A 26211-nucleotide genomic window follows, 5' to 3' on the forward strand; every position below is an offset into this window, starting at 1 on the left:
CATCATCATCGTCATCATCATCAAAAAGCCATAAAAGCGTAAGACATTCCCTGAACGGATCGGCTTGACTGGAGTCAAGCCAGACTACAATGCCCCAAAATGGCATAGACAAGGAAGTCGTAACTATTACACACAGTGGTAATCATTTTGCCCAATGGAAGATATTCGCCAGCTCGCTGGCTCGCGTGTTCCGCCAGAATTGACGTACGAATTGTATGTCTTCATCAGCGAGGGTACCATTCTCGCAAATAATAATGACCAATGGATAATGGCAAAAATCATGAATTCGAAGTGGAACGAAGGAAAAATTACAGAAAATAGTCTCGTAGCTTTAATGAACAACAAAAGTTATAATTTGATGTGGTTGTAGATGTCATCAAGAAAATTTATAGTATTTCATGTGTATGAAGTTGATGGATGGATCGAAGAGTTACAAGTAACCACTTATAATGAAGAACATCAAATTGAAAGGTTCATTCACACTGCTAGATGGAAAGGGAACGTTTTTCTGCACATTTTTTCGCCACTGAGTGTAACTAATGAGAGATTACTGTCGCTCGCCTACCACAACTCCCAGAGGACGGTTAGCTTAAAAGATATCAAAACCGTACGCAGGATTTTCGTTCTGGAGGTTTTCTATCCATTACGACACCGTCAGATTAGAGACCCATGCTTTGCCCCAACTTGTACACGATTATGATCGGTATGAATAGAAATATAGTACTAGAATAGTACTGGCTGCTTTGAATCTATCCACAATCAAGGGCCCGTAATTATTGGTTACTCGTTCGAACTTACCGACCCGTCTAATCTCTGGTTTTCGCGAAGCATGGTAAAACCGGATGGACTAAACTCCGGACACCCGAACCAGGACTCAATTCAGTATGTACTGTAATGAGCATTAAACCAATTTGTCTACGGTTGATAGAATAATTTATTCAACGTCTTTTCACTGAGTTACTTACCACCAGTTAACCCCTTGATCTTGATCTTGTGCATGATTTACCGCCGCATTTCCTCATTTTCCTAATCAATTTATTCCAGCCTGGCCAGGCCATAAATCAATTAATCAGTATTCTTAACGATCATTATACCAGCAAGCTTTTCCTGTTCGTTTTTTTTTCTTTACCGCCTCAGGGTCACACTTCTGCAACACATTTTTCCAGGCACCTCTAAGAAAGAGAGAGTAAAAAAAACAGCACAATTATACGTAAATAAATTAACAAGATTCTTTCCATTATAAGTACCAGTAGAAACCCTACCGAGTGTCGCAATAAAGGCCTGGATGGAAGTTGACCATCATCAATTAACTTTCTCCCAGTCATTGCCGCGCTCTGCACTGTGTGCTGCTGTGATGTGACTCAACAACCACGAAACGGGACACACGACATATTGCACAAGTTGACCCTTTGACTCCTTTCTTTTTTATCCGTTGAATGATTTGTTTTCGTTCTCAGCTTGTACAGTCGCTCATCGTTCCGTTCTTCGCTGATAGCCGGTTTGTCGCACAGTTACAAAAGGTAGAAGGATCTATTTTGAATCTCTTTGACTTTTCGCCACAAAATTCGATTTTAACTTAATAATTTAGCGTTTGAAAATGAAACAACATTCTTGTGATAGATTGTTTTAAACACATCTGAGCTAACCAAAACTGAACCATACTACAACCTTGTTAGGTCAGAAAAGCTGCTAAACGCAATTTGATTCACTATTTTGACACCCGTTATCGAACGAGTTTGTTTACAAAACGGTACGATTGTATGACCTAGGCATTGCATTTTTGTCCGGCGCCATCGCATTTGAGAATTCGAGAACAGCATAACCGTGTGCTAATGAGGACAGCAGTGTTTGAGCTGATTACGGTTGAGAAACTGGCGAAGCGTTGCTCTTAAGATTGGCATATTATGAGCTTGAGTTTGATGTTCCTAAGTTGGCATATTATGGTGGAAAAAGTTGATTTGAACTTAGAAAAAGGACCAGGCCCAGAATCTGGGGCAGCGCTGCAAATGGATTTCGACCAGCATTCTAAATTGAATTTCCAGGTTGGACCGAACTAGGATTTGGACTGAGCCTTGAAAATATTCCAGATTTATTTGAAGATTCAATTTTAGTTCAGCTGAGATTAGTATATGATAGATTTTGCTAAAAGTTGGAGGAATTATTCATCTAGGGTTTGAAAAATCCTGATTTTAGTTTCGCCCAGAATATCCTCCGTTTTGTGGAACCCCCTCCTTATTGCAAGAATAACGTATTTTTCAATCAAAACCTCTTGTTCCATTTTCTAACAATTTATATACGTAAGACGTAAGTGTTTCTTTGTTGAAATTTTCAAGAAACGCGAGGGGGTTTTTAGATTTTAAATAATGTTGGCTGCATTTGCCGAAGAATGCAAAAACTAGAAAATTTAATTTTCATATAGAGTTTTAATGCGAATCAACATTTTTAACATTTTAACAAGCTCTTTATTCGTAATGGGATTTAATACCTGCGTTTGATTGGAAACTAGAATTTGACCAAGATTTGAACCGGGCTTTGAATTTAAAATCGGGACTTTTGGCAGAAGCAGGGCTTTTCATTTGTATCTACATTAGCTTTAAATTTGGACCGTAACTCTAGGTTGTTCGGCTAAGCTCTAGATTGAGCGCAATGAAGATGTGAACCAAAGTTTATACTTAAATCGAAATATGATTTGCACCTGAAACGAGATCAACAGTTTTGTCATAGGTTTAGTTAATAATTCGAACTGAAATTTTAGCTCTTCCCAAAAATGAGATTAGGTATAAGAAGACAGCTTAACATTTATTTTGAAACCATAGTTTTAAATCTGGACCAGAATTTAACTAGGATTTGGATCAGCTTGCTATTGTTGAACCAAGATTTGATATCAATCTGGCTGTTGAATTTGTTTCGAGAATCGAATTTCAGCTAGGTTTCTGTTGAATCGAAGCATAAATCTGTACAGAGGTTAGAATTGAGAGTTCGAATTTAAACCTCAATTTGACGAGCAATCTAAATTTGGACTTAAAGAGAGTACGGAATCAAATTTCATCAACTTTTCAACTTTTTATTCTTTTGGTATTTTTTATCGAACATTTGGGTGAAATTTGTTCAATGTGTATTGTTGACACTGTGTAAGTTGCACTCAGCTGCTATGCTACACACCAAAATGTCTCATCATGGTTCAGCGAAATACTTTGCTGAAAGCATATGAGCAAACTGCTTGTTTGCTGATTCACAGCATTTTTTTTTTCAAAATGTTGCTGTAATTCAGTTCCAAAATTTTCATTTTTACTGTACGACAGTATTAAATTAATTAATTTCCTGAAGACCAGTAATCGATTTGATGATCCACGAAAATACAGCAAAACACAAAACAGCAAATGAATGTTTGCTGGAAATCGGCGAGCAAATCGATGTGTCAAAAATTTTCACGTCAAACTATCATTAATAAAATCCGTCAAAGTTCTTACGGGATTACTACTAAGTTACTAATGGTTGATACCATAGCTAAATTACAGTTGGGCTAAATTAACATAAAAGTAGATATAATAAATATACATCTATAGTTCAACAGTATTTTGGTTATGACCCTGTGGGTGCGTAAAAGGAGGTGCCTGAGGGAAACCCGGTTCCCTTGCCCTGACTGGTTAACCAGCAGAATATACTTTGCTTTGTCAAATGTACAGTAAAATTAATTCACTGATTATTCAGTTATTTGCTGAAGTTACAATTAAGTGCTGTCAGTTGGATGAAATTTTGCTTTGCTGGATAAAAAGCAAAGTTTATTTCGCTGGATGAAATGCTGGTCTTACTGGCTCTGCAAAATCCAGTGAATTTTTGCTGCTTTTCAGCACAAAATGAGTGTGTAGTGCAATCGTTGCCAAGATGGAGTCGGAAGAACAGAAGAGGTGCAAAGAAATGCGTACCTACCTTGAAAATCCGAATCTGTCTTATCGTGCAATCAGCAGGAAACTGGGAATGGTTCAATCTACGGTAACTCGCGTTTTAAATCGGTACAACGAGCATTTGACCATCGACCGGAAAGAAAAAAGTGGTCAGAATGGATCTCCGTAGTAAGGCTGTGCGAGATTTCGAATGATTTCGTATAATTTCGCAAAACTCGAAATTTCCCGAAATTTCGCGAAATTTCGGTTTCGCGAAATTGCCGAAGAATCTCGTTGAATTTCGCTAAATTCCGCCTAAAATTTTGCGAAATTAAAGTTCCAATTTCGACGATTACGAAATTTCGCGAAATTTCGGACCAAATTTCCGATGCACATTATTACATTATTTTGGTTTGTGCTCATTGCGACTATAAATTAAATTGAATATATCTCAACAGATATCTGGTATACCAAGTCAGTTATAGAAGAATAAACTCTCAGCCGGTAATTTTTGTTTTTAAAGACAAAAAACCGTAACATCATGCGGGAGGTATTTTTTATTCACGCAGAGCATAAAATTCATGTCATCACTGAAGTCAAATTCGAGGAATATGAAGCCGTCCAAATGCGCTACAAGGTATCTAGTAATTTGTTTGTAGGAATAAATTTTACGCATCTTTTACGTACATCAAAATGTGGTTATTTTTGCAGCCCACAAGGTTAAAGAGGTCACTTTTTGTCTTTCGTTTAGGAGGGCATAGCAATTTCTGTCAAAACTAAAGCTCTGAAGCTCTATCTTACAGGCCAAATGTTCTATGCTACTCGACTTGTAAAAATTTTCAAGCGTTTTTTCGGATTTCTCTGTGTTAGAGGACTCCTCTTCGCACACCGTTGTGTATTTAAATGTGTTTTATCAGATAGTTCATTGCTATCACTAGGCTGACCAGATATCATGCCTTATAGTGTGCAGACAGAGTGATCGATGTGTTAAGCAGAAAAAGTTGTAATTGCCTGAATTTTTAGTATTGTTTCAAAACACTCTGACTTCAAAGTCAGCATAAGTTTCAAAATCGCCAGGTACCTTATCAAAAATATTTTAAACGTGTTATCAAAAGAGTATACTTGATCAATGAATGAATAAAAAGTAAATGGTTCGCTATCGTTGAACACATAATTGAGAAATGTTACTCTTGTTTAGGGGACACACAATTTTACAATGTCAAAAACAAGTTCAGATTATGGCATAGAAGTGATTCTGACTTTGCACTTGACGAATATACAAGGTAGAAGAAAAGAAAGGTTAGAAAGAACGAGAAATAAGAGAACGAGGATGATTTCGAATAACTTGATTGAGTAAAGAGAAAACTATTTGTTTGTTGCATTACAACATTCCATTCTAACTGTTGATTGGTTGAAAGAAAAATAATTTTTGGTTTGTTTCAAAGGGGCCGTTCCCAAACACGTAGTCATATATAGGGAGACGGGGGGTGGCTTATCAAAAGACCACGAAAAATCCCCCCGCGTGCGGGTTAACGAATAGACCACGTAGTCTTTTTTCTGACTTATAATTTATTATTGCCACTAAGTCAAGTCGAAGCTTTCGCAGTTTTTTAATTAATAAATTTATTTGACACGGCCAATTAATAAGTGTCACGGAAAGTTTGAGAGTTGTCAGCAATTAACTGTAATCAAATTCTTGAAACATATTTCAAATTTATCCGAACGAAGAAAATTTTTTTTTGTTTTAAACAGGCTTTGCCTTATATGGCATTTACTTCTTTAGAATAATAGTTCTATTTTGCAATGCGTCGGGATTTATGTTATTTTTCCTGAAAGAATATTTCAATACTCAACGACCGGTAAAAAAATCAACGTTTTGGTCTTAAAAACAATATATAAGACCTGGATGTTCGTGAACTGAAGGAAGAAAGAAAGATGTTTATATTTTGTTCGACATTCAAAAACTTTGTAATTTTTTTCAAGGGAAATACGGCTTTTTCAGTCTTAGGGGTGTATCAAAACGCTACTAGGTTTTATGTCCGACGTTTCGGCCTTTGAACTTGGCCTTCCTAAGGGGATCTACAAGTTTATTAAAAACATTTTAAAAAATAATACATTTTTTTTTCTTCAAAAACTCTGACATTGTTTTTTTCAAAAAACTTACATATAGTTGTACCGTTTTTCGTACAAAGCTTTACGATAGGTTGTCATAGCTGTCTATAGGATCTCTTTCAAAGTACCTATATTGAAACGTTAGAGTTAGTTTGAGCTTTACTGCCGCTCATGGCAAGTCCATCCCAATTGCATTTTTATCAATTTTGAGTTTATTTATGGAATCAATTCCTTTTTATATCTACTTTCGATAAAACAAATATTTTTGAATACTTTGTTCTGAGGAACTATGAAAAAAATAGCAAGTTGGTTTGTCCCATAGCAAAAGTGATCGCTAGTCGGTCCCATTGAAAAAATCTTCGCAATTTAACCCCACAGCCAATAATGATTATGAAAAATGTGATATTTACCAAAACTAATGGTCTTCAGGTTTAGAATTGGATGTACCAAGTGATATTCGATAGGAGGTTTGATTAAATTTTACGCGTTCTACACCGTGTGGCTCTAGCTGATAGTACAATGTTTTCTTCAAGACAAAGTTTCCACCAGTAGCTTCTTTCAGCTGTTGTTTGTTGACAGTGAACGCTTTAGGTGTGTCACTGTATTGTTAGTTGAAGCATTCTTGAGTAAATACTACTTTTCGTATTTTATCCGTATTTTATGTAACGACGTGCTTAAGAATTGTTCAATTATTGTCGTGAATTTCGTTTTGAAGAATTTGTCAGTCATATTAAATACTTCGGTACGCTACTTAGCTGTTTTTTAACGGAGCAAACATTTTCCTAAGCTATAGGTATTCTTTCATATTTGTTTCCACTGCTACGTGAAAGCTGTCCGCCGTCACGAACGTGTGTCCGCTCTCAGGAAAATTTAGAACAAGTTCCTACATCTAAACTGACTTTGAATTTATCAGTATGTAAAAACAAAATCTAATTTTATTTTGAGCGGCGCAGTTGGTAGGTATATTGTGTTATGCTTCTCACAAAAAACTTGTTTAATAAAGCACGAAAGAAGGTCATTTATGAATTGACCAGCGATAGATTCATTCCAAACGCACGGTATAGCACCGCCATCGATTTGCAGTAGTTTGTTTTTCATCACCGGTCGTAGCTGGCTATGGGACTGACTTGCTATCATTCTGGCTACGTACCGTAAAAGTAATCGCATGTGAGTCCCAGTTGTTCTGTTGATGGTATTGATTGAAAAAGCATTTGAGTGCAAAATTTCACCTAAAGCGTTACGATTTTCAATTGCTGTTTTCTCGTCAGCACCAAAACGCAAATGGGACGGACTTGCTATGAGCGGCAGTTTAGAGATTACCTACAAACTTTTACCACATCACAAAGCACGATGCGTTGGTGGATTCAATTTCTTTTTCTCGGGCTTTTTATCGCATCACTCCCCTACGTCCCAGGTTTAAGTAATGCTATCGTCAGGTATCTAAAAGATGATTACCCGTTGATCACTATGGGGCCGTGTCGACTGGTGTGCCCCAAGGTAGTAACTTGGGGCCAATTCTTTTTCTGCTGTTTATTAATGACCTGGCCAAATTGGAGCTGCATGGAAAGTTACGTCTCTTTGCTGACGACACGTCAGTCTTCTATCAAGAAACAGAATGCACTGCTATCCAGCTTCAAACTAATTTGATGTCAATGAATCTATCGAAAACCAAGTATATGCTCATTCACTCGTTCCGCAGAGAACTCCCGGCTCGCGAGCCAATTGAAATCGCCAATCGTGTCATCGAAGAAGTATTTGAATACCCATTTCTCGGCCTAACGCTAGACAATAGAATGAACTGGAAGGCCCATCTTGAGTCTCTCAAGCGAAAGCTAACATCACTCTGTGGTATATTAAGGAAGGTTTCATCATTTTTGCCTTTGGCGACTATGAAAACACTATACTTCTCACTAATCCATTCTCGGCTCCAGTACCTAGTTGCAACGTGGGGACTGGCTTGCAAATCTTCTTTGAGAGAGCTACAGGTGATACAAAACAGAAGCTTGAAAGCCGTGTTCCGGAAACCTCATCTGTATCCCACTCATCTACTATACGAAGATCCCAGGGACTCAACCCTACCAATCCGTGTACCCCAGGAGTATCAAATGTTGATCCACTTGCGAAATAACATCACTTCAACCGTCCTTGTCACAAGAAGAATGCACGAAAACCGCTCAAGCAGACAAACTGGTCACCTGTATTTGCCACGATTCAACACGGAATACGGTCGCAAAAAATGTCGTACATTGGTAGCAAACTGTTTAACGACCTCCCCCCATCATGTAAAAATGCCCCCACAACCTATATCTTCAAGCGTCGTTTGCGAGCTATCATGAAAACGAAAATACCACAGTATCTAGCCCAATTCTGGATTACACCCGAATACCACAAAACACTACTCACCAATGCCTCTGCCGTACGCCGTAACCAGAGCAACGCCATCAACGCGCGAACCACCAGCACCACCCCACAATTGTCGACAAGTATCATCACCAGCTTCAACTTATAGTTAACAACATCGTATCACACTTCCTTAAAAGAGCAGATGCTCACTGGAAGTGCAAACTTGTTCTAGCGATTCAAGTGTAAAAAATATATCGGAAATAAATTAAATTAAAATTAAATTAAAAGGTTTCACTTATTATCAACTAAATATTTTTCTAGATGATTTCTAGATGAGTATACAATTTACCATAACTATAAGCGAAAAATTTATCGTAGATGATCAATTTGCTTAAACAAATTTTATTTATTTTGATACTCAACAACAAATTAAAAATCATTTTGAATATACTCAACAGAAAAGCGTATTTTAAATTACTTTCAGGTAAGGAAATTATTATATTTGTTAAAGACAATGAAATATTATCAATAATTAAACAACCATTATCTGTTTGTTATTTTGGTTTTGAGAAAATGATATTACTGAAAATTCTATTTACAATTTGCGCAATATCTAATAATCAGTTTTCTTGAACCTTCATTTTTTTCATAAATTTTTCATACTTTATTGTACATATATTTGCAGAATAAGATCACAAAACAAAAGACCACGAAAGACCACGGAGGAGAAGGGGGGTATGAAAGGGATCAAAATATGACCACGTAGTTTAGGAATGGTCCCGAATGCATTTTATTATTTTGGGTGTCGCAGAAACTCACAGGGCATATTTTTTTAGGACAAAATTATTTTCTACAACCTTACCAGAGACACTAGTTATGTCAGTCAAACAAACCGATTTAGCTGAAAAAATAATTTTAATCTCCAATTGGACACTCTGTGGGTAATTAAAATATTTTTATAATCGAAACAGTTGGTTTGATTGGCATAGTGCCTTTGGCAAAGTTATAGATAATAATATTGTCCTTCCAAAAATAAACATGTTGTAAATTTTTCTTAAATTTAATTTTTCTTTGATTTCTTCATCGCTTCGGTATTTTTTTTTTGTAATTTTTACACAAAAAAAGATTTTTGAAAAATAAGCTTTTTTATGTTAATTTTAATGTTTCTTTTACATTAAAAAAATCAATTTTTCAGAGTTTTTTTTTATCGGAAAGATAAAATTACTGTCTAAAACTTTTCCAGAGACGTCACACTGATCAAAAAACTTTTGGCTCTGAAAATATTTATAATCACAATAACCCTCCCAAAATAGCATTTTAACTAGCTTCTCAGCCTATAGAAACGTTTATGCAAAGTTTAGGCCAAATCTAAAATGACAAAAAATATTGAAACTGAGACATTTTTTGTGGAACTGCTCAGTTAAAAAGTAATTTTAAGTTATATTAAAAAATGTGCAAAAATATTGAAAACTTCAAAGTTTACAGAATAGTTAACTTAAATTTTATTTTCCTCGATTTGATAAAAATGTCACTTAGTCTAGTCTGACTAAACGGTGTTAAAAAAAATTCAATAACACTGGTCGACAAAAGCGAAAAAAAAGTTGCCCTCCAAAGGTTTTACAGCTTTTCAACCATTCCTGTGAATTTTGCTGCTTTTAGAGAATGCAGAAATGCATCAGAAGGCCGTCGAGGAATTGCTTATCGGATTCGTCGCTTTTACGTTTGCATAGGGAACAACTCTTTGGAAAAGTTATCTTTGCTAGGGACACCAAAACTCACAGGAATGGTTGAAAACTACCTACCATCTCTCATTTTTTCCAGTTCGAGCTCTAGGACAAAACTTGGATTTTGAATGATGAAAGTGCTATGAAAGAAGGATTACTATTTTAAACATAGTTGCATTCAAACCAAAAGAATCAGTTCAGAAGTTCGTTAAATTATTATTTACAAAGACATTTCGAGTTTGACCTTTATATCATTTGTATCTATCGCGCTACTATTACCTGCAATATAATCTGTATAAATGATTGCATCAAGATTTTAGTTTTTAACATTTTTGATTTTCTCGTCATTGTCGGTTTATCGATAACTGAATACCTACGTTACTCTTCGTCGACCAGGTAAGCACCTTGCGATCAGCTGTTGAAGGGTACTTCGTTAGCGTACGCTCCAACGTTACAAATCATTGTAATGCTATGTTTCAGAAACATTTATTTTATTTTTCGAAATTTCGCGAAATTTCGCGAAATTTAGAGACCAATTTCGTTTCGTCTCGAGAACTCGAAATCCACCTTGATTTCGTTTCGACTAATTTGGCGAAATCGAAATTAAGGGTTAATTTCGTTTCGTTTCGTTTCGACACCAGAAAAGCCAGTTTCGCACACCCCTACTCCGTAGAGTGTAAAGGATCACAAGCGGGTAGTTCAAGCTTTTAACCAACTCCCCCTCTTCAATATGCAAAACAGTTTGCGACAATTGTGCATGTAGTTGCTGAATAATATGAGTTTGAAGGTCATTCGAGGTAAAAGCTTATTTCTCCCCGCCGGGAATGGGTTGAGGAATCCGAACAGTTCAGTTGAAGATGTGGCTAAAAAACTGCATTTGAGTAAAATTTTCGTTCAAGATGCGGAAAAACGTGAAAAAACGTTCCAGTCTGTTTTATGATCTATTCAAAATTTAGATTTTAATCTAAAAATTAAATTTAAATTCAACCAAGATTTCAATGTTATTTGAAACTTTGGCTTGAATTTTGTGAAGTACTTAAAGTACGACCGACATTGAGATGTGTACAGGACAACGTTATGTGGATTTAAACTAAGTTTTGGAATATTATTGGGGTTTGAACTATACCGCGATTTTGATTAAAGGCGGTATTAGTATTTGAAATGAAATTTGGTTTTTGATAAGGATTTTTATTATTTCAAATTTGAACTTTGGCTAGGATTCTACTCGAATTGAAGTTTAATTTTTATTTTCATTCTTTGACTCAGTAGATTTCTGAAATTCAGATCAAGATTTGGAATAGTACTGTTTTGACTTTGAATCGGGATTTGAACTTGAGTACTTTTACTAAAAAATGAACAATCACGAACACATAATTTATTATTTATTGGCATTTAATCACAACCAAGGACAAGATTAAAATTTCTATAGTGACTCCAATCTGGATTGTCATTCTAATTTAGGTGAGTATGATTTAGACCTAAGCTTGGATTAGATTTGCACTCGGATCGAGACTGGTATTTCAATAGGGATCTTCGGGATTTTGAGTTCCCTCGGTGCAAAAATAACTGGAGATCAACGAATTGCAAACAGTTGATCAGTAGAATCGTGTAATGCATTCGAAAAGCGGACCGGCCTCGCAACGCTCTTGTTTCGGCATTATCAGAAAACTTCGTCAGGAGGCCGGTAACGGACCAAATGCTCAATATTTTTTATTAGTTCACAATGAATGTATCTTCGTGAGGAATAAATCAGTTTTTCTTCAAGTTCTTCCACCTTTTTTTGACAGCTGTAGGAAAAAAAATTCAAAATTCGCTATGAACTGCACATCAATTATGGCAAAAAGTTCCTGGTAAACCATTTCAATGCGTAAATGTTCCGGTTTCGACGGTTCATAATTTCCTACAAACCTCAACAATAATCCACCAGGAAGGTAGTGGTAGACCGGCCAGAATAGTGGACAAAAAAAGACTTTGCCTTTTTGTCTAGATCATGGTTTGGCTATCAGTCAAGATGTACACTAAAGTCGCCTTTTACGCGGGGGATGCGTTCAAAATTTGTATGGGCCCGCGTTAAAAACGACTTTTTTGAGTTGAAAATACAACAAAGAAAACCGTCCTGAAACGTTGAAACCTCTTTTAAATATGATAGTGGCCAATTTAGAGACCAAAATTCAATATATTAAATTTTGAGTATTTACACCAAAAATTGTGAATTTTTTGAAAACTGATATATGATCTCTCGTGGCCTAAAACGAAAAACGTGATTGAAATGAAGTCGGTATCTTGTACCGTTTTTGAATAATGGAGGAAAGCAACCTGCGTAAAAAAACGCGTAAAAAGCGACGTTACTGTATTCCAGAACGAATGTTTGAACAAAATTTTGATTCCATTTCTTCAAAAACACCATACCGATGAAAGTTATGTGTTTTGGCCAGATTAACTATCATTACATTACGTCAAAAAACAAAAACGTTCCTGAACAACCACTCGACTCCATTTGTACCTCAAATACGCAACCCAACGGGTCTACCTCAGTATCGTTAAATTCCCTTTGGATTTGAAGTTCCTTTGGTGCAAAAATAACTGGAGATCAACGAACTGCAAGCAGTTGATTGGTAGAATCAAAAGATGCATTCGAAAAAATGACGTGAAGGCCGTGCAACGCTCTTGTTCCGGTTTTTCATAAGAAAGCTTCGTTGGGGAGCCGGTAACGGACGGATTTTTTTTCTCGTTTATAACTAATTTAGCCATTTATTCAAGTGGAGGTTGTAGTTCAGACCGAAATATGGACAGCAGGTTGGACTGTCAACCATTGTTTTAAATTTTTACCGAAATCAAGCTTAGATTGGGTCAAGTAATTAGAGTTAAACCAAGATTAGAATTCAACTTGGTAGGTATTCGGATTTATACTGAAATTTGAATTTTGATTTGAAGTTGAATGGAAACATGAATCTGCATCGAGTAACGTATTGAGAGTAAAATTCGAATTTTTCCAATTTTTGACGAGCTGTCAAACCTAAACATTAAGTTGGACCGAGGTTTAAATTTTTGTGATTTGGATCATGCTTTGGATTTCTTCAAGATTTGGATCGTTTGAATATAAATCGAAATTTTTAACTTAAAATATACTGAGTATTCGTGCATTCGGACCTTAAATGGGTTCTCTCATCCAGTAGCTTCATAAAGGTGTTTTATTTTTCTAAATAATTTTCAGTTTGGACACGAGAAAAAAAACAAGAAAAAACACCTTTTTTGTAGTTGACTGAAAAGGAGTCTCCTTTTTATTTCAGGTTGCTTGCTAAACACCCGAGAGACCAAGTTCAAGCAGTGTCGGGTATAACTCACTAAAACTCCTCCAGTCTCTAGCCCATAATACTCCCCGGAACGACCCCCACCATAGCTTCCCTAAAGTAGTATCAAAGCCGCAATATCAGTAGGAAAACTTATTGTGGGTTTGAGCTACCATTTGAACTGGTATTAGGATCTGGAGCATACGTCGTATTTTAAAAGGAAAAACGCTGGTTTGAATTTAGCCTAATTATTTTTTCGAGATTAGTATATTCCTAAATTTTAAATTTGGATTAGAATTTATATTCATATTAATTTAGATACTGATTCCGTATTTAAATTATGACTAGCGATACGAAAAATCGATTTACTGTTTTGTACACGCAAAACTTTTCCTTATTACTTTAGAAGCAATAGCGCAAAATGGCCTTTTAGGTAACAAATCCATTACTTAAAAGGCAATTAAATTCTTCCCCAGTCAAGTAACAACACATACTGTCATATATTTAGCACGTGTTACGGGAGTACGACTATCTAATAATGGTCGTTTCAACCACATGCCAATTTTTTTTCTGTCAAAAAATGCTCCCTTTCCGTCTCAAGTCAAAAAAAAATCACACACAGTCGCATATGTTGCACATGTTAGGCCTCTGCTAGGCTGAATGCCAACGCGAGCGATCGGGTGAGATTTTTGCCGTAGGTACATAAACAGCCGCAAGTAGAGCTGTTCATTAACCTACGGCAAAAATCTCGCCCCATCGCTTGTGTTGGCGTTCAGCTTGGCAGAGGCCTCACAAGTTTCTTCAATCTCCAATTCATCCGGTGTGCGTGTATTAGTTCGCTCGTTGTATGCATACGGAGTAGTGAAAAAAATAAGACAAGAGCTGCCAAGCAGCATTATCCCCGTCATAGAGTATGCAAACGTTGATGACTTCAATGACTTGAAATGCGCCTTAAAATTACATCACGATCCGTAAACTGCGTTAGAGAAAAACAAAAACATTCGCTTTCTTGCAAGGTATCATTGGTTCATGAAAACTCATTTGGACCTGTTTGAAAATACAAAACTTGTGCCCATCCAGAACAGTATTCGCAACTTCGGCAACTCTGATCAGACAGTATTACATATTTCCATTTCAAGTAAACACTGGGGGTCGAAACGAACGTGTTTCTAATTAGACATTTGAGGTTGACGGTTGAGATTCTGATTATGTGTGGATGAAGGGGACAAAAATGAATCAGATCGTTGCATCAATACAAATGCAGCGAGTAAAGTCTTGCCTAACACATACATTGCGGTGCTTGGCTGTATGTTCTCCTGCAGAAACACATACAAGCGTGTGGCCGTCATAATTTTTATTACTTTTTGTTTGTTACTCTTTGTGTATAATGCGCAGTCATAAGACACAAAAAGTAATGAAAAAATTGCCCTAATGGGCCATCCACATACCACGTAGACATATTTTTAACGATTTTGACCCCCCCCCCCCTCCCCCTCCGTGGACAACTGCCCATATAAATTCTAAAAAAAATGTATGGACCGTGGCCATTATCCAAATGCTCCACCCCCCCAAAGCTGTCCACGTGGTATGTGAATGGCCCCTAAAGTAATAAAATGTTCCCCGTTTACGCTGGGTGTACAGCTGGACCAGATACCATTTTTTAGTCCGCTATTTGATCGAATATCTGTGGCTCCGCTGAATATCGTCTAGAGATTTGATAGCACAGATTATATTCGTTTAAAAAATTAATACAAATCTAATCATGAAAACTATTTTTATTCAACTTGACCGAAGCACAATACTACTCACTAGTATAATGAATTTGTTGTATGCAACAAAATTCACACTTCATACGATTATCATTTTACGATCGGCCAACACTCGCTAATGCTTCCACCATTTATTCACGATTCGCGGTCGGTGCTTTGAAATTAAATTACCAACTTAGATAGGCGCAGCAATTAGTACGAACGTAATTTAATTAATGCCACCGTGTTTTGGCAGGTCTTTGTCGGCCACAGTTTGTTGTTAGTAGTTTCTTCGGTATCAGTTTGGGACTCGTTCGCAGGGTAATTTTTCAATTGCGACACGGAACTTAGGTTTGATAATTTTGAGGGGGAGGAGGAGGAAGCGTGGAAACGATGTGTCATTTGCTGACAATCGTAAAGTTACGCTTCGTCGCCGTTCAGAAAATTAGTTCCATTCCCAGCTGACAGTCGATGCGTGTCGGTCGATGCTTTTACCACATTTGCCCTCATGTTTGTCTTCCCATCAATCGCAACCCTGGGATAGCCTTTCGGGTGGGACGAATTGTTTAGTTTTTCCATTACGGGCATTGGGTTATTTGAATGATTTTTTGGTGATTGCCTAAAATAATACTAATTAAACGTTTCAATGTGAAAGCTCTTTCTCATTGAATATTAGTTTTGAAAACCAGTTAAGAAGCTGTTATTTTCTTTTTAATTCAAATTGGTTTACTATCCAATTTTTCAACGCCCCAGTTTCACCTGGCGGAGTCAGAGGCGGATAGTACACTCGAATGAAACATGAGAGTCATTAAATATTTCAAACCTTTGCACGGCATGCCGCATAACTAACGCGTTACGAAAGGCACCAGAACTGCGTTAAGGGGAGCTGGAAGGTGCGGCGATAAAGGTTTCGATTTTCGGTCCCATTGAAACGTGACTAAATAAGCGGCATTCATGAGCACACTGATGGGGAGCCCACAGGGAGATTTTAATCGGATTGCGAGGCTTAACGGGGAAGATTTATAATGGCGAACCATCGATTTCAGCTGATTGTGTTGTATAAAAGTGACTGCTGTCGAATAAACATGATTATTCTAATTTATATTATTTTCTGTTTATTACAGATTGTATCGCACTCTGTGAAATCCAGTTCATCGGGTAGGTAATCGATAACTTCTTTTATGAGTATTTCAAACTATCCAAGCTGTCACATTGAGATAAACGTCTAAATTTGTATTCATGGGCATCCGATTACAAGCGTTTCCCACCATTATTAGGTGAATAATTTCTGCATTTAACTTTTCGTAGACACCATTTGGGCACCGAAGCATATTCATTTGTTTGTCCATCACCAGCTATTACACTCGACCGGAAGGCCCATACCTAATTTGTCCTGCCAGGGTCACACGGTTTGTGTTTGGATGATGAAGCACACAATCAGCGGCCTTTCGAGGAATTTATCCCATGCGATCCATTGTGGAATAGCACCACAGGTGAACACACCTTCGTATTTTACACATTTTATAATTTCTCCGTTTCACTTGCATAAAACACCCAAGTCGAACTGATGCGGCTTGGATCCGTATGTCGGTGGCAGAAAAGATGGATCTGTCGACCCTTTTCAACAACTTGGAAAATATTTGTTCCGGGTACTTTGCCTGCCAGCTTTGGGTGAGTTTCAATTAAAAACACGCAATCTAAACATTCGAGCCACTCCATCCTCTCCGACTCAAAGTCAAAAAGCCGGCAAATGTTTGCGGATCCCCAATTTCATAACCTCTCGAGAGGTGGTCGGGATCACGCCCTACGTCCCCGGAATGAATTGAGCGGTGAATAAACAGGAGAAATGTTTTAATTCCGGTTATCAACTCCCCTTTCAAGAGAGTTGATTTTTTAAGTTGACGTCGTCTGCAGCAACAATTCGGCCGGTTTACGCTGGCGTGTGTGATGATTTCTTTATGATGAGGTGAACATAAAAAGACATCACTTTAAAGAGTCAATTTATTTTATGTTCCTACTTTAGACGAGTGCTGGCGAAAAGGCCTGCACGAGTAAAATAGAGCCGAATCAAATTGATTGACATAGAAAACAAACAGATTTCGGGCTTTCCCCCCTTGTGTGTTGGTCTTTTTTGGAGTGTACGAATTCCATGGACCGGTCAAACAACAGTTCTTTTGGAGCTTCAAGAGTGTAAGATTGATCAGAATGTTGACCGGTGGGGGAACATGCGGGTGGCACATGAGACAAGATATTTACCTCGATGGGGTGGTCTAACAAAAGAGACAAGCAAGTTAAACTGATATTCTCATGATACTTTTGGGCTGACGTCACAGAAAAAAAAAATCGAATTTTTGGGAAAATCTCCTATTTAGTTGAACGCTAATTGTCATTTTCTATTTTGTTCTCTCAATAAGAAAGTAATTCGCTAATAAAATAGCGAGATCTATGGTCAAAGTTTGATAATTTTGGAATTGACAAATTACGAAAAGGAATTTCACGTAAGAGCTAAGAAGCGTTAGCTTGTGGAAAGAGATTTTTGGAATTATCCTCCTTTTATAATGATAACTGCATTTCAATTTCAATTTCAAATATTTTTTTTTCACTTACTATAGCAAAACACACCATTTCATTTATTCATCAGGGTTCATGACATGTGAAGCCAGATTGGTTGTTTGTTGATTTGCAAAAACTTAATTGCTCTTCTCTATTACTGACCGATTCCAATTAACATAGGAAAACGACTTTATTAGACCATTTTTGAACTGGTTTGATCTCCCTGATTTTATGCTGACATAAATCAGACTATGATATTATCTCCTGCGACGAGTGTCTTTTTATGATACAAATATTTCTTGCTCGATTGGTATAGTGTATTCGCAGAAGCAATTATTATCTACAATACCCGCCATTAATTTAGAATCGCTACACTGAGTATTGCAACAAAGCAAAGCAAAGCCTTGGTGTTACATTCCGATTCGGAACTCGACCTTCTGTTTATTAAACACAGTATTGCAACACTCAGTTTCAATATAACAGCGTCTCCTAGAATATTTGCCATCACTTAGAAAAGGCAGATTTCTCATGTTTCTGAAAGCCTGGACAGTTACAGTCACCAGCAAATTTGTTCAGAAGATCAAAGGCTTCTGAATAGTTGGCAGTCCTGTGCGAAATTCTAGCGGAACAAAATTCGTCTTATTTTGACCTTTATTTATTTTGCGATTCCCACCTTCTAGAAAGTTGCGGTCTTCATCAAATTCGTTCAAGAGGCCAAGGGCTTCTGGATTGTGGGTAGTTCAGTGCTGGACAGGGTTCTTTTGACCGTTTTACCTTACCTATGAGCAGTTTAAAGTATCGAGACGTATTAAATTGAGTTCACCACGTTTCGAGGGATAGTCCTTAAATAGGATGTAAAAATATTCCCAAACGAACTGTTCATAAATCAAAAACCCTCGATTTCCTAAACAACTTTGCTGAAGAATGCAACTCTCTAAGCGATTGAATTCGCTAGATAAAGTAAGTGGAAAATACTGAAATTTTCAGGCACACTAGCACAACCTTGTGGTACTTCCAAACTAAACAAATAGCCAACCAGAAGCCTCTTCCGAACAACTTCTCTGAACACCGCAGCTTTTAAGTGGTTGGGTTTACGAGATGAAGTTAGTTCGAAATACTCAAAATTGCATGCACACTAGCTTCACGTTGCGGCTGAAATTCATATCAAAATTCAAAGAACAAACGCAAATATAATCCAACACAGTTTTAAAATCTTTTACAAAATAGCTAAACTTGGCAAAACTCGACATCGCTGAATATATCAAAAAAAATGCTCTCGCATCAATACCTGACACGAACCGTCATCGGGGTAACGAGAAAAAGAGTAGAAAACATTCCGGCTTGATAAATTTAACGAATTTTTAACACCAAAATTACTGAAAAATCACTAATTATCGGAGCGATTGAAAAGCACGTTGTAGCCGACTAATACTGTGCTGCCAGTCGTTTGGTTTATTTCGTACAAACAAAATGATTTCTAGATAAATTGAAACAAAATTTAAGAGGTTGTTTATAAGACATGACCGAAAAGCTAACATTGAATTACGACTGCCTGTCTTATGTCAACGTGTTTCTTGCTAAATACTAAATTTCTGTGCGCTAGCTTTTATACGTGACTACTGAGAACAAAACTTCCGGTAGGAGTGTCGAAAAAGCGAAACAAAAAATCGTAAACTAGAGAATGGCAGAAGAAATAAAACCTTTTTTAAAGCTGCACCGGCCGCAGTTGAGAAATGAATACAAGTAAAGCAAGAACTCAATTACGCCTTTTTTGCGTAGTTGTTATCGCGGTCATCAAGGCTTGGGCGAGTGACATTAGTAATTTACCATCATTTTGTATTGCCATTAAACGATGGCACTGTGCTGGGGGGAAAGACCATGATTTAGCTCTGATTGGTCGCAACATGCATTCAACAAGGCTGTACATTTTTCAATAGCACAATAGTTCGCATCATAGAATCTAAATTTTCGACATTTTGGTCGACGCATAGCTTATTTCAGGGTGGCCACTCTACCGGGAAAAGCGGGAAATAGCCGGGAATTTCAAATCACCGGGAAAACCGGGAAATTAGGCTTCACGCCGGGAAAATCAAGATCCTGCATGCCTGCGGTGAAAACCTGTATTTTTTTTGCATGATGACCTAATTGGCATGATTCTGCCAGATATAGAAATGCTGGTTGTTGACTTCAGCCAGAGTCAGCAGCGGCTTCGTAGTTCTCGTAGCGTTGAATAAAATCAAGCTTGATCGGAGGAATAAACATATTTTGCTGTTCCGTAACATATTTTGTCAGGAAAATAGTCGTACGTTCTCATCTTGCATATCCAACCCCCTTCTTATGTGAACAAGGACTGCTCAGGTTTGAACCACATGGAAGAAACTTTGATTGCCCAAAACATCGTATACGACACTATCAGCGTCGCGGAAGGCGCAATGAAAGTTCTTGTGAATAGTGTTCAACATTGGAGTCCGACCAGAAATCAGATAGGACCGGAAACTTCAAAGCTCGATTTCATATCGTACCAAACCGGAACGGACCTACCCGGATTCTACTTCTGAGGTCGGAAAAAGTCCGGCAGAAAAAAAAACCTTGGTTTTCAATATGATTTTAATCACAAGCAGGACATTTATATTGTATGTGTTTTGATTTGCATTTTAATGAAAGAGCATTATTATTGCACTTCAAGTGACATATTTTAAAGAGAATATATATCAAAAATTTCCACAAACTCTATACGTCTTCCGCTTTTTTTTTTTTTTACAGAATTAAAATAAGTAATTTTTTTATTCTGTGTTCGTCCTATTGACTATTGTATTGCCACCTTGAAAAACTGTTTGTAAAAGATTCCTCAATTTTTTTTCTATATCAAAACCAAACGTTAGCTACGCAAAAAGAAGGAAAATTATTTTAGAGCCTTTAAATTAAAATGTCATGTCAGATCTCTAGAAAAAAGTATTTTTTTTAAATCGTAAATGTGGTATTTTTCCCTAAAAATTTGAAACGAAACGATTTCCATTTATATTTCACAATGGAACATATCAATTTGTCTGCATTTCAATGCAAAATAAATGAAAAAACATGAGCATTTTTTGATTTGAAAAAATTTTCAAGACGATTTTGTTAGTATGTGTTGTATACTGTTTTGAAAAAGGAGCTCATATTTATCAAATTCCTGAAAAACTGTCATGATTTTGTTCAGAAATACATCCAAATCGCGTTTTATACAGTTTTGCTGTGATTTTTCACTGGTTTTTCTTTTGTGGGTTTCGGAATTTCCATGGTTTGTCATGCAAATTACCAGGAAAAGTCTCTGATTGATATAAAGTGTCAAATTTTGCATGAGAACTTTTATCGAGAAAAAATAACTTCTAAGCCTAAACGCAAAACGAAGTTCGATGGTTGAATTTATTGACACCCTTATTCAGAAGCATTGTAAGCTCAAGAGCAGGTTGACAGAGAGTAAAAGCAGAAGGAATCAAGAAAGCACGAGAAGGCGAAGATTGTCAACGACTTGGAGATAAAAAGGGTGAAAATTGTGCAAGAGGTCTCTATGAAGATACTTGCTAAAGTCGCAAACAGCTAAAAGCGAAGAAGGAGAAATATTTTTCATTGTTCCATGTCACTATTTTTGCAAGGACATAAATAAACATGTGAAAATTGATTATTATCTGATAGTTTTTTTTTAAATTAAACACCGGGAAATTTTAATTAATATCATCGGGAAAACCGGGAAATCGAAAATCCCCCTCCCCCTGTTATTTTCCAATCGATTGCTTTAAGAATGAGGCAAATCCGTTGGAAAACGATTGAGTTTTGTGCATTTGAAAGTGGATAACTTTCGTGACGCTCTCGATGTTTTCGATTTTTCAATTTGTATCCCTATATGTATATGTTGTCGTAAGACGTAATACTACGTCAATATAAAAATACTTATTTTGCAGTAGAAGGTGTGGTTCTAGCTATTCTATTTTCTATATTTCTTGCAATTTTTGTTTGATTTTTAGATAATATTTAGACTTTGAAGGGGGCTTATTTCAATAGTGTGCAGGCTAGAAATATACGTATCATGGTGAAACATCAAGAATCTTTTGAGAAAACTTCGAATATAAATTTCAATTTTTCATATATTTAACACTTGAATAGTTTCTTTGCAAAAGCTAATGTCCGCCTCTTTTTAAATTCATTTCACTGTGTGTCATCCCGGCTCTGTAATTACTAATATTTGGAAGTATTTAAACGTTTTTGACGTACAACTACGTCTCTCAGGATGTTCAATTACATAGGGGTGTAAGATGAAAATCTAAAAATGAAAGAGGGAAAAAATATGTCCAATTTTATATGCTAATCGGTAAGTTTTCAAAGAATTTTCTTTGTTATTCCAGGAATCGATTGGAAAATTATCTATGCATCCGCCCAAATACAGAAAATTGTAATATGATTTTTCAAACTATTGTACTATTGAAAATTGTCAAGCCTTGTTAAAACGACACTATTGCACTATTTGGGATATACAAGAGCCTGCTTCTGAATAAACCAATCATGCTGCGAGCTTGGCTACTTCCCTTCAATGTGGTAGTTAGCCAAAGTCATCTCAATTCTCAAACCCGGCAAAAATCCTTTTATTCCTAAGAGCTAAGGCCCCATCAGTTCACTCCAAGCTGCTTCATCTCAAATCAATCATGCTGGGAGCTTGGCTACTTCCCTTTAATGTGGAAGTTAGCAATATCATCTCAGTACTCGAATCCAGGAAATATCCTTCTATTCTTAAGAACTAACGCCCCATTAGTTTACTCTCTACCCTCTGCAAACCGTTTGAAAAGTCGATCCAAAGCAATCTGCTTCTATTCACAGATGAGATTGGTGCCCTCTCTGAAGAACAGGTTGGCAAGGGCCGGTCTACCATCAGCAGAACAACTCAGTGTCTAAAACGACAGCAATAGCACTTTTGACCATTGAAAAGGTTTTTGACAATTTGTGGAACGTACAAGCTGTATCGACACAATTTTCCTATGTATCTGATTGAAATCATCGAAAACTATCACTCGGACAAAGCTTTTCGAGTTTGCTTGCAAAATGTTTGCTCAAAGCAACACAAAATTGACGCAGGAGTACCCCAAGGTAGCATGTTGGGTCCACTTCTGTACAACATTTACAGCTCGAACATCAAACTTCCTCCGTGATTACTATACTAGCTGCAATGTGATCAATGCGGGTAAGGCCCAGGTCATTCTTTTTCTATATCCGAGATCGCCCAGATTGCATGATACTCGGTAGTTCCCTCATAGAGTGGTCCAACGTGGTGAGTTATTTAGGCTCACCCTGGACAATCATCTGATCTTTAGATCACGTGTGGATAAGACTGTGGACAAACTTAGTGTTGTCATCAGTCATCGGATGGCTGTCTACACACAAATTGACCACCCCACGTTGGAGTACGCTGCCCCGGTATAAAAGGGCTGTAGCGCGGTAAAGCGAGGTGCACGAGCTCGCAAACCTGAACACCTTTGAAGTCAAATTCGTCCACAACTGCGCCAAATCTGTAGGAAGGTGCTCCACTTCCGAGCACGCGATTTTCCACGAGCTGTAGATTCAAGGTTGTACATAGTAGGTTAGGGACATAGATTGGCTTTCAAAATTTCAATTTAAGAACAATATGGCTGACATTGAATTGAACTTTTAGTTTTAAAACCTAAATCAATCCACCTAGCGGTCAGACCCAGCCTTTCTCATTCAATTTTTTATTTGTAAAAATAGATTTACATGAACGCTTCAATCCAATAAATGTATATTCACACTTGAGGTTCTAAAATATTGATGTTGTAATTTTTACATATAAAAATGCGGACAAGTCTGTCTGTCTGTCTGATCCATATAGGCCCGAAAACTACCGAACCGATCGACGTGAAAATTTGTATGTAGGGGTTTTTGGTGCCGAAAAAGGTTCCTATGATAGTTTGAGACCTCTCCCTCTTCTGGAAGGGAGGGGTCCCATACAAATGAAACATAAATTTCTGCACAACTCAAGAACAAACCAAGCAGATGGAACCGAATTTGGCATGTGGATGTTTTAAGGGGTAACTAATATGTCCATAATAGTTGGATGGAACACAAACTTGTGCACATCTCGAGAACTAATCAACCAAATGGAACAAAATTTGGCAGGTAAATGTTTTTAGTGGTAACAAATATGTACATAATGGTTTGAAACCCGACTCCCTCTTCTATAAGGGAGGGATCCCATGAAAATGAAACACAAATTTCGCACAGCTCAAGAACCAATCAAGAAAATACAACCAAATTTGGTATGTGAATGTTTTTAAAGGTAACAAATATGTCCATAATGGTTTGACGCCCCTCCCTCTTCTGGAAATACATGTTTCTTCACAAATTTCTGCACATCTCACGAACTAATCAACTAAATGGAACCATATTGGCAGCTGAATGTTTTTAGTGGTAACAAATATGTTCCATAATCGACCTCAGACAACATTTTGGATTGTAAGATGGCAACTTCCGGTTTCTGGAAAACAGCCGAAAATGGCAGATTTCCACCCAATATAATAATATCCGGATCTAAAATAATACACAGTTACCGGTTTCTGAAAACAGCAGAAAATGACCAAATACCACCCAATATGAGTTTTTCTTTAACCAGTAAGCCGTTCAAAATCCAGAAATTGTCTCCAAATGCCATTATGAAATCCATAATGGCGATTCCGGTGTCGGAAAAACAGCGGCAAATGACCAAATACCACCCAATATGGGTGTTTCCGGAACCGTAATGATGCACTGGAGCCACAAATCGACTTCAGACAACATTTTGAATTGTAAGATGGCAACTTCCGGTTTCTGGAAAACAGCCTGAAATGGACGATTCCCATTAAATATTAGTATTTCTGGAACCAGAAAGATGCACAGAAGCTAAAAAATGATCACAGACACAATCTTGAATTTTAAGATGGTGACTTCCGGTGTCTGGCAAACAGTCGGAAATGACCAAATACCCTTCGGAATTACGCCCAGATGACAGAAATTGATTTCACAGGCAATTTTAAAGTCCAGAATGACGACTTTCGGCTTCTGAAAAACAGTCCAAAGTCACCAAATATCACCCAATATGAGTTTTTCTTTAACCAGTATCCTAAATACCATTTTGAAATCCAAGATGGCGACTACCGGTTTGTGAAAAACAGCCTAAAATAAACAAATACTATCCAATATGAGTATCTCTGGAACCAGAATGATGCAAGGAGCTAACAATTGACCTCAGGCACCATTTTGAATTGCTTAATGGCAATTTATAGGCAACAGTCGGAAATGACCGAATAATACTCAATATGGATATTTCCGTAAACGTGATGATGCATAGAAACCAAACATTGACCCTGGACACTATTTTGAATTTGAAGACGACCACTTTTAGTTTCTGGAAAACAACCAAAAATACCTCCCAATATGGGTATTTCCGGTGTCAGATTGATGCCAGAAAGTCTGCTGATAATGACAGAATACCACCCAATATGAATATATTCAGAATTAGGGCGATGTACAGAAGCCCAAAGGCGAGGATGTTGTCATTTCGATAAAACCAATCATTTCAAACGATTTGTTATTTGACTTTGATCATATCCTATGGCCGATTCGTCGTGCATTTGCAGACTTCAAACAAACCGCAAGGAATTGATGAACTTGGAACGTTCAAATAGTACGACACCACATTTAAATTATGTTGAGGCCACATATATCGATCAAAGCAGGTATAGTTTTAAATAGTCTTTGAATTTCTCTTCTTTCCATAACTTTTGAGCCACATATCAAATTGTTATGAAGTTTGTTATTTGTAAGTTGAGAGATGACTCGTTCGTATGACAGTTATGTTTAAATAAGTCATGTAATCTTCGAGACAATAGACTTTCGTTGTTTTATTAACAATTTAATACATAACGATTGCTTAAGTTCGATTATAATGAAATGAAATGGGAACGTGTAAGGCAGCCAAACTTTGAAACCACGTGTTCAATCATAATTCATCAGTTAACCCTTAACTAGCCCGCTCATCTGATAATAATAATCAAATCGGTTGTGTAGTTTCTGAGATAATGAAGTTTCGTGATTTTCACAAGTCGGCACATTACAAATGAAGTTACAGTTCGATTACAGTAAAATTCAATAGGGTCTTCTGAGGCAGCTAGACCATTCATTTGACACTAATTTTGTGGAAATCGGGTTGGCCATCTCTGTGAAAAGTGAATGAGTCCAAGTAGTCTTCGGAATATGTTCCTTTGCATAGCTGGATTTCACATTTTTAAACATAACAGGCAAAGTAATAGTCCGATTGCAAAACAAATCAATAGGGTCTCATGGGGCAATTAGACCTTCCATTTGACACTGATTTTATGAAAATCGGTACAACAATCTCTGAGAAACATGAGTGAGATTAAACAGTCTTCAGAACACGTTTCTTTTCATAACTTTTGAACCACAAGTTCAATCTTTATGAAATTCAAAAGTTAAGGGTTTTCTAGGAAGCCCGTTCTTTTGAGACCAATTTTGTTCA

The 26211-nt window shown here is 37.0% G+C and overlaps 1 protein-coding gene across 4 annotated transcripts in view; it reads left to right on the forward strand.

The window, feature by feature from the left end:
- Positions 1-26211, forward strand: part of LOC129721167 (protein unzipped) — a 200113-nt gene that overhangs the window by 54549 nt on the left and 119353 nt on the right. For all 4 annotated transcript variants that reach the window (XM_055673429.1, XM_055673431.1, XM_055673430.1 and 1 more), the window contains one exon: positions 16226-16259. The gene's annotated coding sequence lies outside the window, so the exon portion shown is untranslated. The remainder of the gene's footprint in view (positions 1-16225; positions 16260-26211) is intronic.

Source organism: Wyeomyia smithii, chromosome 2 (assembly GCF_029784165.1).
Source record: "Wyeomyia smithii strain HCP4-BCI-WySm-NY-G18 chromosome 2, ASM2978416v1, whole genome shotgun sequence".
NCBI classification, from domain to species: Eukaryota; Metazoa; Arthropoda; class Insecta; order Diptera; family Culicidae; genus Wyeomyia; species Wyeomyia smithii.